Source organism: Indicator indicator, chromosome 11 (assembly GCF_027791375.1).
Source record: "Indicator indicator isolate 239-I01 chromosome 11, UM_Iind_1.1, whole genome shotgun sequence".
In the NCBI taxonomy this organism is placed as follows: Eukaryota; Metazoa; Chordata; class Aves; order Piciformes; family Indicatoridae; genus Indicator; species Indicator indicator.
Genome location: NC_072020.1, coordinates 20,671,407 through 20,689,194, shown reverse-complemented (window position 1 = coordinate 20,689,194; position 17,788 = coordinate 20,671,407).

Here is a 17,788-nt window from a genome sequence, read left to right as displayed (position 1 = left end):
TTTGTGGCTTACTTTATATACTGTCTTCAGTGAATTGGAAGTATAATTCTATAATATTCCTTCTTAGGTGTCACTTCACAAAACATTATATATTAATAATGTTAGTGTTCTACATATTTTGTCACATTAGCTCTTGAAAACTGTTTAGCTACTTCAGCTAATTTTTTAACCTTGACATATCAACATTTAAAATGTGTTGACACCAAGATTTCTTTCATGAATGTATTTGTCAAAACACACATTGAATTAAAACAGTAAGAAAATGGTCATATTTTTCTTAATCCCAAAAAGGAAAAAAAAAAAAAGAATTTATGAGAATTTTCTCACATTAAAAAATAGGATTAAATTTTTTTTTCTTGAAAATGTTGTATGAATTTATGTGCAATTTAATTGTTAACATCACACACACCCAAAAAAAAAAAAAAAAAAAAAAAAAAAAGCAATATTCCTGAAATGACTTAATGTTTGGATCTTCTGTGTACTTCATGGTTCCTTCACCTTGTAGTTTTGTCAGATAATGCAATATATGGGAATCCCGGAATCCCAGAATGCCAGGGGCTGGAAGGGACCTCGAAAAATCATCTAGTCAAACCCCAGTTTAAGACTGGTGTGCTGTACAATGTGTGTAAACTCATTCTCATTGAGTATAATACAAATAACAGAATCCTCAACCTGCCCAGACTTCATTCCAAATCTCAGGCCACACAGCAAGTGGTCCCTGCCTTGTCTTTGACAACCTGAGTGCATGCTGGATGCAAGCATATCAGAAGAACAGCACATTACTACTGCTGGTTTAGATTATGCTTCATCCAGAAGATCAGTATGAAAAAACCTGAGACTGTGTTTCACCTTTCCCCTGTATACATTAAAGATGATACATTTAAATCTATACGTAAATTTTGCTACCTCATCAGACTGCTGTCTCACCAAAATGCAGCTGGAAATTAAGTCACACAAAGAAGGAAAGTTACTCCAGAATTAGAAAGACTGCAATAACATGTCTGAAGAGAAAAAGGCAGTAGAACTGAGGGGTCAATAAAATATGATTTGGTGAAAAAATATCACATATGTTACCTGATTTTTTTTCTCCCTTCAAACTTTCAAGTATCAAGAAAAAAATATTAATGAAAAAAAATCCAAACAAACAAAACAGACTTGAGAAAAATATTCTTGGAAGTTACAACCTATTTATTTTAAAATAATACTGATTTTTTTTTTTTTTGACATGTAATGTTATAATGTTCCATTACAAAGCTGAAGATATCTATAAAGACTTAAAAGATAGCTTTCTGTGAAGAATATGTTGTCAAAAGACATGTAGGTCTGCCTCATGAAAAACATTACAACACTTTGTTCCACTACCTTATTCGTTTGTGAGGTAATCCTCAAATCCCCTCTAACCTTTAGAAGTTATCAACAGCTTATGAACATCACTGTGCCTGTCAAGAATCAGTAAGAGATGATGATGCTGAGAGTATAGTTTCCTTCTACCACTCTCCCCTGCCTGTCTGGTCCTGCTCAGGCTGACTACACCATGCCTAACTTTAGGACAAGCAGTCAGTCTCTATGCTGTCTGTACTTTCACCCATAGTGAAGTCACCCATGCTTGCCTTTCTGTAGGAACACAACCATAAAATTTCAGTGTGCCTCTAAAAATTTAAATCTTGAAACAGGCTTTTGTCCTGTAAATCTTTTGGCACAAGTTTTCTGATCATTAGGAATATGAAACTATAAATTCATTCTGATAGCATCCCTCTCTGTTCCTAATTATCCTTGATTTTGGGGAGACTTTTGAAATCCCATTAGATATTAGTCTTCATTTTTAAACATTAAGATACTCCTTAAGAGCTTAAGGACTTACTAGAGTTGCAGTCCTGAAGGAAGCAATACATATTTGCATTAAGAAGATGAACTGGTAGTTCTTAATTTCATGTTTCTAAAATAGAATATTCTCTTATTCAGTGAAGTGTTGAAAATATAAATTTGTGTTTATGAGACACACAGCTTTATTATTATCACTAGTTTTGCATATGGAATTAAGCAGGAACCAACAGGTTGATTTCCTGAGAGAATAACCTGAATTGAGAACTTCAAAGTCCCCAGACTATTTGATTAACTTAGTGTGCATGTAAAGAAACAAGAATTTCTAAGAGAAACATCAGAGAACTCTAGAAATTAACTATGAATTTTCCATCCAATATATTAGTTTCAATACTCAGAGGAATTACTGCTTTTTTAATCAAGCAGCAATGAGAGCACCATTTTTGCACTTATTATTTCTTCAAAGCATCTATATTTGCTATGATTTAAAGAATATTTTTCTTGTATGAATAAAGTGGGTTTTTTTCCTTCTGTTAGGATTCTTATCAGAGCATCCACTGAAGAGAATCCACTCCACTGCTACCAAGGAGGGTAGGATACATGAAAAGCAGCCATGAACCTGTTCCTGTGGTACCATTACTTGGCTCTTTGACCTTGCAGAAGCATTCCAAAAATGAGTAAGGCAATTTCATATCAGGCAGCAGACAGAACCGATGCAGCTTTTTCTCTCTCCACCTGGTATGTACATGCTCAGGATCTGTGCAGTGCTAGGAGGCAGCAGTTTATTAAAAGTGAACAAGAAAATGAAATGATCTTAGCATTGTAATACTGGAAATAGAAACAACACATTCTCTGTGAAGCAATGTGCTATGTGACATGGGAAAATAAATATCCTACTTATGTTTTTGAGCAATAATATTTCCCCTCCCTATCTTTGGTGTTTTTTTCAACCAGTCCAGAGCCTTGCAGTTATAACTGTGCACATCTGCCTGCATTACCTTTCAAGAACACCCATACAATTTCCAGTATTAGTCTCTGCAAAGATATGCAGTTGATAGCTATTGGTTTATATGACCATGTTTTGGTTGGCTGTTGGTCTGCACTTTAAGGATATTTTCTCTTTAATAATCTCAATTTAGAACCTGGGTTGCCACATTTAGCTTTTCATCCACAGCAGGAAATAATACAGTGAAGCAAATGCATGCTGGATCTCATGCTGCCCTGGAGTCTGACTACTGCTCACACACTGTAAGCTTCTAAATTCATTCCACAGGTTACTTAGAAACAGCCAGTTTCCATGGGTAATATGCACCTTTGAAGAGACATTTATGTACCATAAATCGTACATATGATTTGGAAAGCATTGATTTTCATCTTCCTCCCATGTAGGCTTAGCCCAAGTTATTAGCTACTTATATAACACATATGCATCACGAGGTAAAGAGCTTGTGGCTGACACAAGACTTCCTTAACCTCAGCAAAACAGAGAATGTTGAAGCTGTACACACACATTCTTCAGTAAGTACTCAACTGCAGTTTCCAGTAGAGTAACTGTTATGGTTAATAGTGGCAATAGAATATTTCAGGGCACTCTGTGTCCTGCAGTGTGGGAAACAACTCTTTGCTGATATTGCTGCTGCTTAAATATTTTGATAACTTGTTGATATTTGGCTGCCAATACTTATAATCTGAGCCACCTTGTCCAGTCATTTCCAGAATCAAGCCCAATCACCATATCTCCCATCCCTGTCCAGCCATTCTTCTAGTGCTTGGACAATAGCCTAAAACAGTATTTTCTCTAACTCGTCCTTCTTGAGGATACTATAGCAACCTAAATTCATCCAATGTCAACCCATCTTCCTCTCTTGTTTTTGAAGTGCTGACAGGCTTTTGCAGTGAAAAAACCCAGTAACTCTTGTCTTGGAAATACCAGGTCTCTTCCCAGTGAAGAAATGGCAGTCCACACTATCTTCTGGTTTGGTTCGGTTTGGTTTGGTTTGGTTTGGTTTGGTTTGGTTTGGTTCGGTTTGGTTTGGTTTGGTTTGGTTTCCCTGAAGGATGAAGTGGTGGAGGGACAGGAAATGTCCAGAAGTTTCAAAGATTCCAGGAAGCACATAAGGGGGTTTTGCAAAAGTTTCAGAGCTGATTAGAGCATTCCTGTGGAGACAAAGAGGAGGACAAGGAGATGGGTAGAAAAAGAAAGGAATTTCTACGATCTTAGAGTGGTTTATTTCTTATTGTACTCATAAATAATAATTCAGATTTTCTTTGCAGGTATTCAAAATATTGAATTAGTAGTGGCAGGTTTGAACTGGCATATTTTCTCAACTAGTTGAAGTTTACACTGAGATTTCTTTCTTTGAAGGAGTGAAGATTTATTTCTTCCAAAGAGAGATTGTTTTTCCAAATGTTACTTTCACTGTGTTACAAAACAGATCTTTAAAGCAAATGGTATTTATTAATATTTTTGTCTTGAAAATGAAAATGGGTTTTGACCTTCTATTTGTGGATGTGTTTTGAAAATTAGAAAGAAGTACAGACTAAGGAGCTATCAGTGACAAAATGTGAAGTTTTGTAAAAATAAAGGGAAAATAAATAGTGTTGACTCTTGCTTCTCATGGAAGCATTCTGAGCATTTAATCCTGCTAGCTCTCAGGTACATGTTATTGTATCAGATAACAGCTAATGAAATTCACATTTTCTGAGGGGAAAAAAAGCTGGGGAAAAAAGTATGTTTCTTTTTATTTTATTTTTTGAGTTCACAAAGCTTTTCTGTCTTCCATGGAAAGCTGTATTTCCTGGTGTGTTTCCCATTTTGTGCACTATAGGAGAGAGGAGTCATAGATGTGCACACACCTGCAGGGCTATGGTCTTACTGGCATCATGGAGATGTGGCAGGATGACTGGAGTGCTGGAGTGGAAGGATATAGGCTACTTAGGAAGGACAGGCAGGGGAGGCAAGGAAGAGGTGTCATTGAGAGTTTATGGACCAGGATTAAATGGAGGGCAGGGACAGATGACATGAAAGTGGGGGGTCTACTACAGGACACTCAACCAGAAAGACTGAGCAGATGGAGACTTCTATAGACAAATAGGAACAGCTGCATGTTCTCAAGCCCTAGTTCTCATGAGGTATTTCAACCACCCTGATATCTATTGGAGGGGCAATACAGCAGAGCATAAGCAACCCAGGGGGCTGCTCAAGGGTGTTGATGATAACTTCCTTCTCTAAGAGACAGAAAAGCCAATGAGGAGAGGGGCTGTGCAAGCACAGATACAGACTGAATGATGAATGCATCAAAAGCATCCCTGGGGAGAAAGACTTGGAGGTGTTGACAGATGAATATGGACCAGAAATGTGCACTCACAGCCCAGAAAGCCATGTGTATCCTGGGTTGCATCAAAAGAAGCATGGCCATCAGTTTAAGGAAAGTGATCCTATCCTTACTCCACTATCATGAGACCCTACCTGGAGTGCTGCAGTCAGCTCTGGAGCCCCTAATACAAGAAGGACATGAACCTGTTGGAGCCATGCAGAGGAGGGAACACAAAAATGAAAAGGAATGGAACACCTCTTCTGTAAAGACAACCCAAGACAATTGGAGTCATTTAGCACAGAGAAAAGAAGGCTTGAGGAAGACCTTATAGCAGGTTTCCAGTATCTAAAGAGGCCTTACAAGACAGCTGGGGAGGGATTGTTTACAAGGGCATATAGTGATAGGACAAGGGATAATAGTGTTAAACTGAAAGAGGGTACATTTAGACTAAAGATGTTGTTCAGTGTGAGTACATTGAGACACTGGAACACATTGCCCAGAGAGGTGGTAGATGTCTTGTCCCTGGAAATATTCAAGGACAAGTTGGATTTGGTTTGAGTAACCTCATCTAGTGGAAGTTGTCCTTGACCATGGCAGGGGGATTGGAACTAGACCATCTGCAAGGTCCCTTCTAACTCAAACCATTCCATGACTATAATTTTATGATATGTTTAATAGAGATTATCAAGTTTGTTTTTCCAGTAAAAATATAAACTTTTCAGATGAAAAGGGAAAAAAAAAGGAGAAACTCATGGATTTTTTTACAAAATCCAAGGTATTTTCACTGACGTTCTACATGTTTTGTATTGAACTTCCTCCAAAACATACATTGATTCCTTTTTTATCAAGGTTGAATTAGTCACATTTAAAATTTTATCCTGCAAATATTTTTAATCAGTTGTTTTTATTTGTTCTGTAGTATTATTTGCCTGCTCCACAGAGACAGTCTAGCTGATTGTCTCAAAATTCAATGTTATTCATATTTTTTAGGTAATCTGGTCTTCTTAAACCATAGCTGATTTGGATTCCACACAGATAGTCTTATACCTAATTCAAAGCCATACATCCAAGACACATGAAATATAACTTTGACAGGAAGCCAAATAAAATGTGTTTTAAATTGTAAAGATAGCAGTAGTTAGTACATTTTTTTTCACCAGGCACATCTGCTAGAAGTCGAATTTATTGCTTATTCCCTTAGTGCACATCAAAGAAGCACAACGGTCAAGCAGAAAGTTCTTAAGAGAGTATTCCAAAGGCTGTTGATAATATCTTTTGTTATGCCTTCAGATATCATGTTGATGGATACCTACAGATACCATGACAGAATTAGAGGAAGTTATGCTGTTATTTTCAATCAGAAAATGGATAACAAGCATAGCAGAATTGTCAGAATAGCAGAAGAGTAAACATTGGGATCCATTTGATTGGAAACACTGGTTAAGCTTATTTCTTTTAACTCCCTTAAATAAAATTACATGTAAGAACATGTCAGGTGTTTTTGTCTTCTCTTAGGAACATGATGTGAGCCCAAACTTTTAATATTTGTGTGGTTTTCCATATAAAAATCCATTAACAAAGGACTTCACCACTCTAAAGGTTACATAGAATTTCAACAATAGGTTTAGTTGATTTGAATAGCCTTTTTGGCATGCTGATTTATGCTAGAAGAGTGGCCAAGGTTTTTAACAGTTTAAACAGGATAATGGGGTAGAGAAAGCATGCTGAGTGAAATGCATTCCAAGATTTAAGGACTTAAAATGTCTGAATTAAACTAAACTGACATGCATTCATTCTTAGCAAATTTGCTGTAATTATATCTGGAAATTCTGAAACAAGGCTGAGATCACCTGCCAGTTGATTTGAGGGGATACTAGTTCCCATTATAGGAACTACATTTCAAGCTGTTGGCCACATACCTAGACATTAAGTAAATGGTACAATATCTCAATTGACATAAAAGGGCTTCAGAATTAAGGCCATTTCAGCTTGGGCCAGTCTTTGCTGAAGATTCAAATGGAGAAATATTGAAAACAACAACAACAACAAAACCAAACAAAATCACTCTAGCATAAAAAATACATTACTGAATTAATCTATAATCGGTACAGTAAGATGGAGAAATCATGCACTAATGCTTGTTGGCATGTTTCTACAATGAAGTCAACCACTTAAACATCTGAAAAGGTCTCACAATTCTGAGAAAATAATGATTTGTTTGCTGGCTAAACAGAAACAGCTATAAAATAAATTAATTTTTATTTTAACAAGTATTTGATTGTCCTCTGACTTAATCTGTGAAGTCCAGCAAAGCTCAGTTGAGTCTGGGTCATCCAGAGAGCTATTTCTCTTCATCAGCTCTCTTCTCATCTCAGGCCCTCAGTTAACATTTTTCACTAACTCTGTTGTTTTCCTATTGACACAAATTTGTTGATCTCCAAAACTCTTTTTCCTGCAGCATCTTTCAGTACACATGCCACAAGGATATCTGATCTGGTGTAACAAGATGTTTTACTGCTCCATTCTAGTGCACTGGGACCTGCTAACATTAACAATCAAGGGGCTGACCCAAGATACTGTGAAAACAATCTTTCTAGGAAATCGGCTGGAATTTCTGATGTTTTTCAATATGATTTTTTTTTTCTTGTATGTGACACAGAGTTGAGTCAAAGCTGTATGAGCTATATTATAACCTGTGACATGCTGCCTATACATGGATGATTTCTCTTGTCTCTAATCCTCTTCCTATGATCCCTGGCTGTTTCAGTGGAAGCAGAGATCCCTTAGTGTTTAACAGTTGATTTATTCTTCTGTAATGCTTAAAGTTCTAGATATAAATTGCACCACTTTTTGAGGATGGGAGCTGTAAATTGTTGAGTTTGCAGGATTTAGCAGTAAGGGCATGAAAAAAGATTCTTACATTGGACATTTCTAATATTAGGTGCCTAAATATTCAGTTAGACTCTGAAGTATCTAGACTATATGCTGAGCAGCTGCTCTTCTAGATGAGTTGAATTGACATTACAGGTGAAAAAGAGCTTGATATTGGAATCTCTAAAAATAGAGGGACAAAAATTAAAGAGTAAATGTCTAGTTAGTATAAAATATTGTGCTTAGGTCTAGTAAAAAAACTCAAGCTTTTTTTGTTGTTTGTTTTTTTAAGAAGTTGTATCTTCAGTTTAACAAAGATAAAGTTTGAGGATGCATCCCTACTGACTCTATCCACTAAGCAAGCCTGGCTGACAGGCCACATCCATTAGGCTAAGCTGCTACGTGGAGGAAAACTTTTGTACTGTGCTTCCAATAGGTGAGATATGAAGAAGTTCCAAATCACCATCATGTAGTGCATGAGACTTGAAAGACTTGAAAACAGATAAATCCTCAGTTTTTAAATATTAGTACTAAAATATCGGTGCAGAACCTCCTACAAATTTCATTGTTTGCTATTTTCACAGCCCTTTTTAAAATTTATTTATTTATGTTTTTTTCTTTTATTTGGTGTTGGGTGCATCTGGGTGTGTTATCCCTCACAGTGTTCACAGCCTTGCATTTATTACAGTAAATGATTTCCTCTTAACCACCAAGGAAACCATGACAGCCTCCCTTCAAACTTACTGTGGGCTCTGAGTGCTGTCCTGTTGGGGATCCCAGGACTGTAAGAGTGCTCCGTTTCCCAGAAGGTATTCCCTCTATTACTCATCATGATTAACAATCCTACAGACTTCCAAGTTTTCTTTCTATAGATGAAGTATGTTCTTTCATATATTTATGCATTGAAGCTGACATTTTGATTCAAAATGAACCTAAGTCATACATCTCTGCTGCTGATAAAGCATCAAACTTGTTGTAACCAACTTTCCAAGGCACCTGTCATTTACTGGTGTCACAGACCAGGTGGGCATATGGAGATAGATGGGGTCAGTGTGGCTGGCTAAGTGTTCAACAAGGAAAGCTTGTACAAACATTTGGGCTTGCATGAAAATCTTTGCAGGAAAGAACAAATTTGACAAGATTTTCCTTCAGTCTCTGTTACAAGTTCATTTAAATGGACAGTTTATATCTTTGTCAGATATGTAGGTGTCTGTGGACTCAAGATGGATTATAACAGCTCCTTTTATAGTTTTCAGACTACTGCAAGTGCTCCACCAGAGAAATCCATGGGAGTTGAATAGCCATTATACTGCTATTTAGCCTTGTAATGAAGCTGTAACCATGGAATTTTTTACTTCTAGCTCCTCTAGTATTAGGTGTATCTTCTAGCTCTACTGTTAACACATCTTCTATAACTCTTAACCTGAAGAAATACATCTATATGTGTATTTACATACCTAGTTGGGGTTTTGTGTTCCCTTTTGCCATGACTGCAGATGTCTTACTCAGAGAAATACTTTTTCTTGTTTTGTGCTTTACCAATTGTCACAAATATGTATCATTTTTCTATTTTATGTTTCTGAGTAGCAAGCAGAGCCAGAAAGGGCTTCACACTGTGATGTACTTTCAAAACAATTTAGCTACTTTGAATGTAAATTTGATAAGTGCAAACACAACTGGCATAGCTGCTGTACAGCTTGCAAAGCTTTAAGCAAGTGCAAATGAATTCACTTTGTCCTGAGAACTTACACCTGGTGGAGAGCTCTTCTTACAGCCAGCCTGCATGGGATGGAGCAGCTTCCTTCCAAACTGAGACAAATGCTTGTGATGAATGATTAGGACGAAGGTCTGCTGCAGGACCCACTTAGCTTTTGAGGATGCCCCTGCTTACTGCAGTGGAGGTTGGACTAGATGACCTTTGGAGGTCCCTTCCAACCCAGATGATTCTATGATTCCATTATTCTAACTCTAATGAGCAAATGCAAAAGTACTAACTGATGAGTTTGGAAATCTAAGTCTACTGAAGACACTCTAACTCTTGGATGAAGAATGTTTTTAGATTTCTTTTTCTTTATTATAGAAATTATATATATGTTTAGATCAGTGGGAGAAAAAGAGTTAACAATACAAGAAAACTCTGAAACTGGAAGTTATTTCTGATGAATTTTTAAAAATTAAAAACTAGCTATATGTCTCTGATTTAAGTGTTAGAAGTGTGTGTATTTTCATGGTGTTGCTTGATTTGCTGGTACTGGGAAATGCAAAACATTGTTGTGAGTACCTCATTCCAAAGAGCGAAAATAAAGAGCCTGAATTTTATAAGGCTTTACTTCTAGGTACATGTGCCAAATAACTTTAACTTATTTAAGATTTTTTTTAATAACTTTAACTTATTTAAGATTTTTTTTTTGTATGTTCTTTCCTACTTACAGTGTCCAAATTCCCTTCCTGCTTTACATTTTCTGTTTACAGCATTCTTCACTATTTCTCAGTCAATGTTTTATTGTTTGTTTCCCTTTAATATATTTGTTTTGGTTGGGTTTGGGTTTTTTGTGTGTGCCTGTCTCCCATTCTCCCTCTCTTCTAGATGCAGGCTTCTTTATTCTTTCACAGGCAAACTGCCCATCCTTTAGCACACATATGCACACACTGAAATTCACCAGGTGCTAAATTTGCTGCAGCTCCTTCATTGCCACTCTTTGTCGAATAGAATATTACCTTTTTTTTTTTTGGGGGGGGGGGGTCTTTTTTTTCTTTCCAACTCAGTTCCCTGTGGATCAGTGTTCTGCTACACTGACCAGAGTCACAGTAATGCAGTAGATGCCATTGAACAGCTCTCCAAAAAGTCCTCTCTGCTGGAAAACAAGGAGGCAGATGTCATACTTTGTTTCCTCCATGGACAGAGCAGCAATGTCTTTTTCTTTCTGGCTTCTCTGCATCCTCTCCCCTCTCCCTGCCACCCTGAAATCCAGGAGTGAACAGCTCAGGCTTACAGGATACTAGTTCAAAAAAAAGGGCTTAAAAACTGTTCTTTCTTTACTATATCATAATCTGATATAAAAGCCCAAAACATAAATGCTGTTGCTTTCTTAAAGGCAAAGATGGGCTATTACTGGGGCCAGAGAAATCTTCAGGAGGATTAATGTTTTTTTTCCTCAGATTAAGAGACATTAATTTTTTTTTTTTTAATCCTTGACAGTATTTTCTCGAGTTAATCTCCTCTGGTGGCTGTTTGGATTTGCAGTGTCTACCAACGTCAGTCACTGCTGGTTATGCCATGCAATAGGATATGTTCTGAAACAACTCACATGTTGATCATTCAGGAGAATAAAATTATGCTCCAGTGCTAGAAAGGTGTGTCACAATGGACTTCATTTGCAGCTGATGTGAGCTGAGAGTTGCCATGCAGAAATTTAATCTGCTTCCAGTGAATTCAATGTATTCTCTTCACTAACTAGCCATCAGTAGATTCTAGCACAGGGTGGTGCTGGGTGGTTTGTGTGGGCTGTTTTGGTTTGTTTTCGTTGGTTGGTTGTATTTTTGGGATTTGCTTTTTTTTTTTGTTTTGGATTTGTTTGTTTGTCTGTATTTGTTTCTTGGTGTTTTGTTTGGGTTTTTTGTTGGATTTGTTTGGCTTTTTTTTTTTTTAAATTTGGTTTTACTTTTTTCAAGCTCTGTTTTTTTTTTTTCACCTTGTGACAAGCCAACCTAAACAACAATAACAAAAGAAACCCCACAAACAAACAACCAACTGCAACAACAAAAATAACTGGTTCCTGGACTGTTCCTATGGGCATTGTTGATTTGAAAATCTGAGGTTGTTTTGGTTCAGTTTTCATGTTGCAATATCACTGCTTTTCTTTCCTGACAGGGTAAATGTAACTAGTGGGCTCAAACTCACTGCTGGGGTGAGTATTTGAAATTGAGAAGATCAGTCAGGAGCATGTTTAGACAGTCACAGGATTTGACCTGCAGAATCAGGTTAATCAGAGCCTGGATTTCCAAATGGGTTTCATTAGAAAATTGGATTAATGTTATGTGGGGGATGGGTAAACGGAGATTTTGGGTTGCTTACTGAAGTGGTTCCAGTAACCCTATGCAAGACTATTGCTTCATACTTGGCTTTTCTCTCCCATCTTCTCCACAAATATATTTGATTGGCAAAACTGCAAGACAAAGAGAACAGCAAACACTTAGAGGCTCACTGGCAACTCATTTAAGGCACAGCAAGGTCACACAGCTGTGCTGTATTTTAGCTAATGTGACTCACTGAAGTATTTAAAAGTAATCTTTTCCATGGAAATTTGATTCAAAAAAATTTGCCATTTTTTTAACTTTTTGTTTTCTTTTCTTCCCCCTCCCCCCCCCCCCCCCCCCCGCCCCGGAATTTTACTTGTAATAGTACTTCACCATGGAAAAGTGCAGAACTTCACTTGCACCAGGAAAATCATAAAAAATTATTTCAGTTGCCTTCAGCATTACTCTACATTGCTTCTGAATGAAAAGATAAACCTAAATGCCCCTTGCCTAGTATTTTTGTTGGCTGCTCTGGAAGGTAGTGTAGAATCACGGAATCGTAGAATTGTTGAGGTGGAAGAGACCTTTAAGATCACGAAATCCAGCCACTCCCTGGGAAGTCACAATCCCAACACTACTGCTAAACTACTACCACTAAACCACGTTCCTCAGCACCACTTCCAGACGTTTTTTAAATACCTCATATCTGGAAATTCGCAGGAATAAAATGAACATTATCAGATTTTAGCAACCTTGGCTGCTAGGGGTTATTAATCTGTAAATGGTCTCTGTCTTTTATGGAGTGTATGTCTGGTTTTAACGCCTAAAAGCCTGTACCACCTGTGTCAGCACGGATCCTTTGTAAGGAACGGGAGGGAAGGAGGGAGGGAGATAGAAAAGTGCAGAAGCAGCTTCAGGACGCAGCCATCCAGATGCCGCGGTGCCGAGCGCTGCCGCTGACCGGGAGGGAGATGCCGGGGCGGGAGGGGGAAGATGGAGGCGGGAGGTGCCACCAACCCGTTCCCCTTGTCCGTTTCGTTATGTGGCCTTTCCCCCGCGCGATGGCAGCATTTCTGAGCAATCCCGCCGGCACCGGCCGAGGGACGGAGGGAGGCGGCTGGGGACGGACTGTGGCACCCCCCGGGTAGGCTTCGGGGCGCCGGCGCCTGCCCCGGCAGCGTCTTGCTGTGCGGGTGAGGGGAAAAGGGAAAGGTAGAGAGCAGCGCTGACGTGGGTCCTCGCTCAAGAATATGATGCTTGGCTCTGCCAGCTTCATAGCCTGAGAGCAACCAGGAGGTTTGGTTCCTTCTGGGGTGTTTGGGGAGTGGGGAACTTAAGCTGAGTGTACCCTAGGGTCTCCAGAGAGCCACCATCAAGCACAGGTGAGCTGCTGCAGTCCCTGTCTGAAGTTTTCTCTGCCTGGGAAACAGGCAAAGGAAACAGCTCAGCTTTTCTGAAATTGGCCTATTCCCAACCAGAGCTTGTCAATCTCTTTGGAAAACGGGAGCTGAGGAAGAGAAGTGGGAGCAAAATGCTCCTCAGACCTGCCCAGAGTTCAAATGCAAGTTAGGCTTGAGAGGTAAGGAGCATTTTTTCTGACCTGTTCAACACTTGCAGGTTTATTCTTATCTGAGGACATTTTCAGAGCACCAGTTATAAAGCAGGCAGCCTGAAGTAATCACAGAATCATTGAATCATTAATGTTGGGAAAGACCTCTAAGATCATGAAGTGCAACCATTAACTAAATACCACCATGCCCACTAATCCATGCCTCAAAGTGCCACATCTAGATGTGTTTTGAACACTTCCCTGGGCAGCCTGTTCCAATGCCTGATCACTCTTGCAGGAGAGATTTTTTTCCTAATATCCAGTCTAAATCTGTCCTGGTGCGACTTGAGGCTGTTTCATCTCATCCTATCGCTAGATACTTGGGAAAAGAAACCAACATCCACCTGACTACGATCTCCTTTGAAGTAGTTGTAGAGAGCAATGTGGTCTCCTTTCATTCACAACTAGCCTGCAGCTTCTTTTGACATCAGAAACGCACAGACACTTTTTAAAAAAAGTGATCTATCATTTTTCAACTTATTTCTCCCCAAGTTTGCAAGACCAAACATATTTTTATTGGGTTGATATACAAGGCTTTCATGATGCTGAAGTAATTTATGAAGATGGAACTGGACTAAAGCCTTTTATACCAGTCTTGAAGAGTGGGGTAAATGCCTTTTGCTGAAATACAGTTTTATGACATGCTATAAAATACTCTATAACCTATTTGATAGAGTGAGAAAATAAATTTTCTTCAGCATCACCTTTATGTTTCCACATGTACTTTTTTGTATATTATCTGAGTCCTTATGCTTCTCATTCAGTGAGGGACTGCTCTTTTCTACGGCTCTACTATATTCATACAGCTATACTTCCAAAGTAGGTTTGGACAGCAGGTTGCAAATTCTAAATTATTGTTAATTATACAAACTAAGCTTGGAAATCATCAGGGAAGCTAGATGTCCTACACAAAGTCTCTTTGTTTGTCTAGAAGTTTTCTCCATGAAGAAAATTCAGTGTGTGAAAACAAAAAAGAGTTGCTTTAGTGATGTGCAAACATGCTTTTGCCTAGAGTGTTGATTTGGAGGATCAAATTTTAAAATTAAATTCAAAACAGTAGAAACAAAGGCTTGACACTGGGTGCAGTTATGCAGTGAATTCAAATGACCCATATCTTATTTTTCACTGAAGTCCTGACTTTAGGGTATTTGACTCATCCTTAATGAGACTGATTACTGTGGAGGCAACTTCGGGGGAAGCAAGGAGTTTTTCTGCCATTTTTCTTGGATTCCATCTGTTTTTTATACACACATTAACCACTGCAAACTTTGGAATCGGCACATGAGTACCACAACCACCAATCTGTGGTCATTCTTTTTATTTATTTGACAGGCCCATTGAATAGCGGAGAGGCTATTTTAGTAGCTAAATTAGTAGCTCTATGAAACGAAGAAACCTTCTTTCTACAGCCTCTTGATTTGGGTATTCCATTCAGGAATATGCAATCCATATTCAAATCCATTTGAGAAGAGATCTGAATTTAGTTTTGTGATATTCCAAGAGAGACACTGAGACATCACAGTGTTATTGAGTAGAAGGTCCTAAGAGAGATCCTAATTCTTATCTAACCTTTGGGCAAAACAAAAGCTTTTGCTTTTTCACCTGTTTCAGAGATTCAAAATTTTAAGGCAATACAAGGGATTATGGATTGGAAGGGACCTCTAAAGGTCATATATCCCAAATCCCCAGCAGTAAGGAGGGACATCCCCAACTAGATCAGGTTGATTGGAGCCACATCAAGCCTGACTTTGAATGTCTCCATGGATGGGGCCTTCACCTGGACATCCTGTTCCAGTACTCCAGCACCCTCATAGTAAATAATTTCTTCCTAATATCTAATCTAAATGTACCCTTCTGTAGTTTGAAACCACTACCAAAATCTGAAGCTTGAGGTTTACTCTTAAATATTTTTTGTCTTCTCCGTGCCTCTATTTTCCCTTGCGAAAGTAAATCTAATGCCTGTGATCCCCTCTTTCATTGTCTTCCAATAAGTAAAAAAGCATATTATTTATTATTATTACTCATCATTGATGGGTTATTTTAGCAGTTTCCAAAGTAAGGGTAGCTTCCACCAGAACCAAAGTGAATTTCTACTCTTTCCTTCAATTAATAGAAATATTCAGTCTGACAGTGGCAGGAGATACAGGAATTAAACTTTATCCTAATATTATTAATCCAAAGACATTAATGACCTTGGCCCAGCATGGCTTGTTGAGAATTAGTAACTAGGTGAAAACAGTTTCCCAAAAGGGACAGTGATTAATTTTCAGTAAAATTCAGTGGGCATCAATCGATCTAGCAAAACTCTCAATAATGTCATGTAGGAATTTTAAAAGACATTTAAGAATCTGAATGTTTTTCTTAAAAACTTACAGACTTGTAAAAAAATATGTTGAGTGTGCACCTCAAGGGACATTATGATTACTAGGTTTCCTATGTGTAATGAGAAAGTAATATAATATTATCTCATCCAAGATATATGGAACACACAAGTGCATCCATGACTGCATAAGAAACTATGGAGGAAAGTAGTGAGCTTTGTGGTAGTGCCTGGAATGTAATCATGGAAAGGCAGAAATTGTGCTTGGCCTTTCTGTGAATAAAAAGATAACATTTTCCCAGGTAGTTTTCCATTTCTGTTCTAATTTGGCCTGGCCTGAATGTCCTGAAGTTGATCTGCTTAAATTACAATGAAATGTTCTCTGTGGAAAAAACACTAATAATCCTTTCAACCTGCTTGGGTTTCTGAAGGTTCAAAATTCACTGCATGTGGGTAGAACTACCCGATATGCTGGTGAGGATGGTGTTTGTGCTGAATACAGTTCAGTATGTGTTATATGGGCAGACATGTCACATGTGGGTTGCTCAATGACTGATGTGGCACTTCCTTTGAAATAAAACCTGCCTTGATTATACTGGAAGAATAGGCTTCAGATGTGGAAGGTTGTCACATGAAACTAGCAATAAGACCAATGTGAGGTCAAAAGTTATCACTAACAGGTGTGTTTAAATTCACCAATATTTGATCTTTGCAGCCTTGAAGCATTTTTGGATCATCATAGCAAACAATACATTTTGTAGTCCTTTATGTCTCCAGAAGAGAGACAAAGAGAGAAGATGAAGAATTTGAGTTTGTGGGTCAAGAATCAGATTCTTTTATAAAGTGAGGTATAGAAAGTATGTCCCTCTAGTCTAAACACCTCTTTGTCTTAAGGTTGGTCATAATCTCAGGTTTCATATATCATCCACAAAGGTCTTTGTTACAAGAAAACCTTTCCATTCTCCACTCTTCAAAGCATTCTATTAAATCCTATCTTTTTAGCCTACCAAGCACTGCAAGGGGTTATATGGATGTATAAATTGTACTTCGTAACAGCAGGACTAAGCTTTTAAAGGCAATGGGTTTTGACAAGCTACAATGGTGGCCTTAACATTAACAGTGCTAAGAGCTGCTACATGCTAGATTATTTAGAATTTGTTATTTTTAATATGTCCCAAGTCTACATGTCCTGCTTTGGAGGGGAGCTGCAAGCTGTGTCTAAGTTCAGTGACATTAGCTATTGCTTGTGAGCCAAGGAGGATTCTGAGCAAGGAAATTACACTCTTAAGGTGTAGTGTGCTATCAAGGCCATCCAAAGTTTGAACTTGTTCAGTGTCACTTTGGTGTGCTGTGGAGTTTAAAGGCAGAACAGCATCTGCTGACACATGAAGGATCCTTACTTTGCCAGTAAATCTTAACCGAATACCAATTTCAGTCCTTTGAGCAGCAGAATTCTTTTGAACTCCTGTTGGATACAGGGATCTCAGGGATCAATCAGACTACTGCAGGCAGGATGTGTTCATTCAGTAGCAGCAGCTTTGGCAGCAAAAGAAGATTGTTAGAGCCCATTTTCCTTTTAGCGGCAGGAGTAAGAACTGTAAAGAAACAGGACTCAGTGAGATTGTATGATGCATAAACAGTGTGTAATCCTCTGAATGTGCAGGGAATTATACACGAATGAAGAAGAACAAAAATCCAGTTGCTGCTGTTGCACATGCCTAGTGCTGAATAGCCAAGTTTGAACTGTCGGTTAGGGATGCCTTTGTCTTCAGAAGGGAACTCTGAAACCACACAACACTTTCTAGTTTCTCTTCTGGCATTTAATCAGAGAAG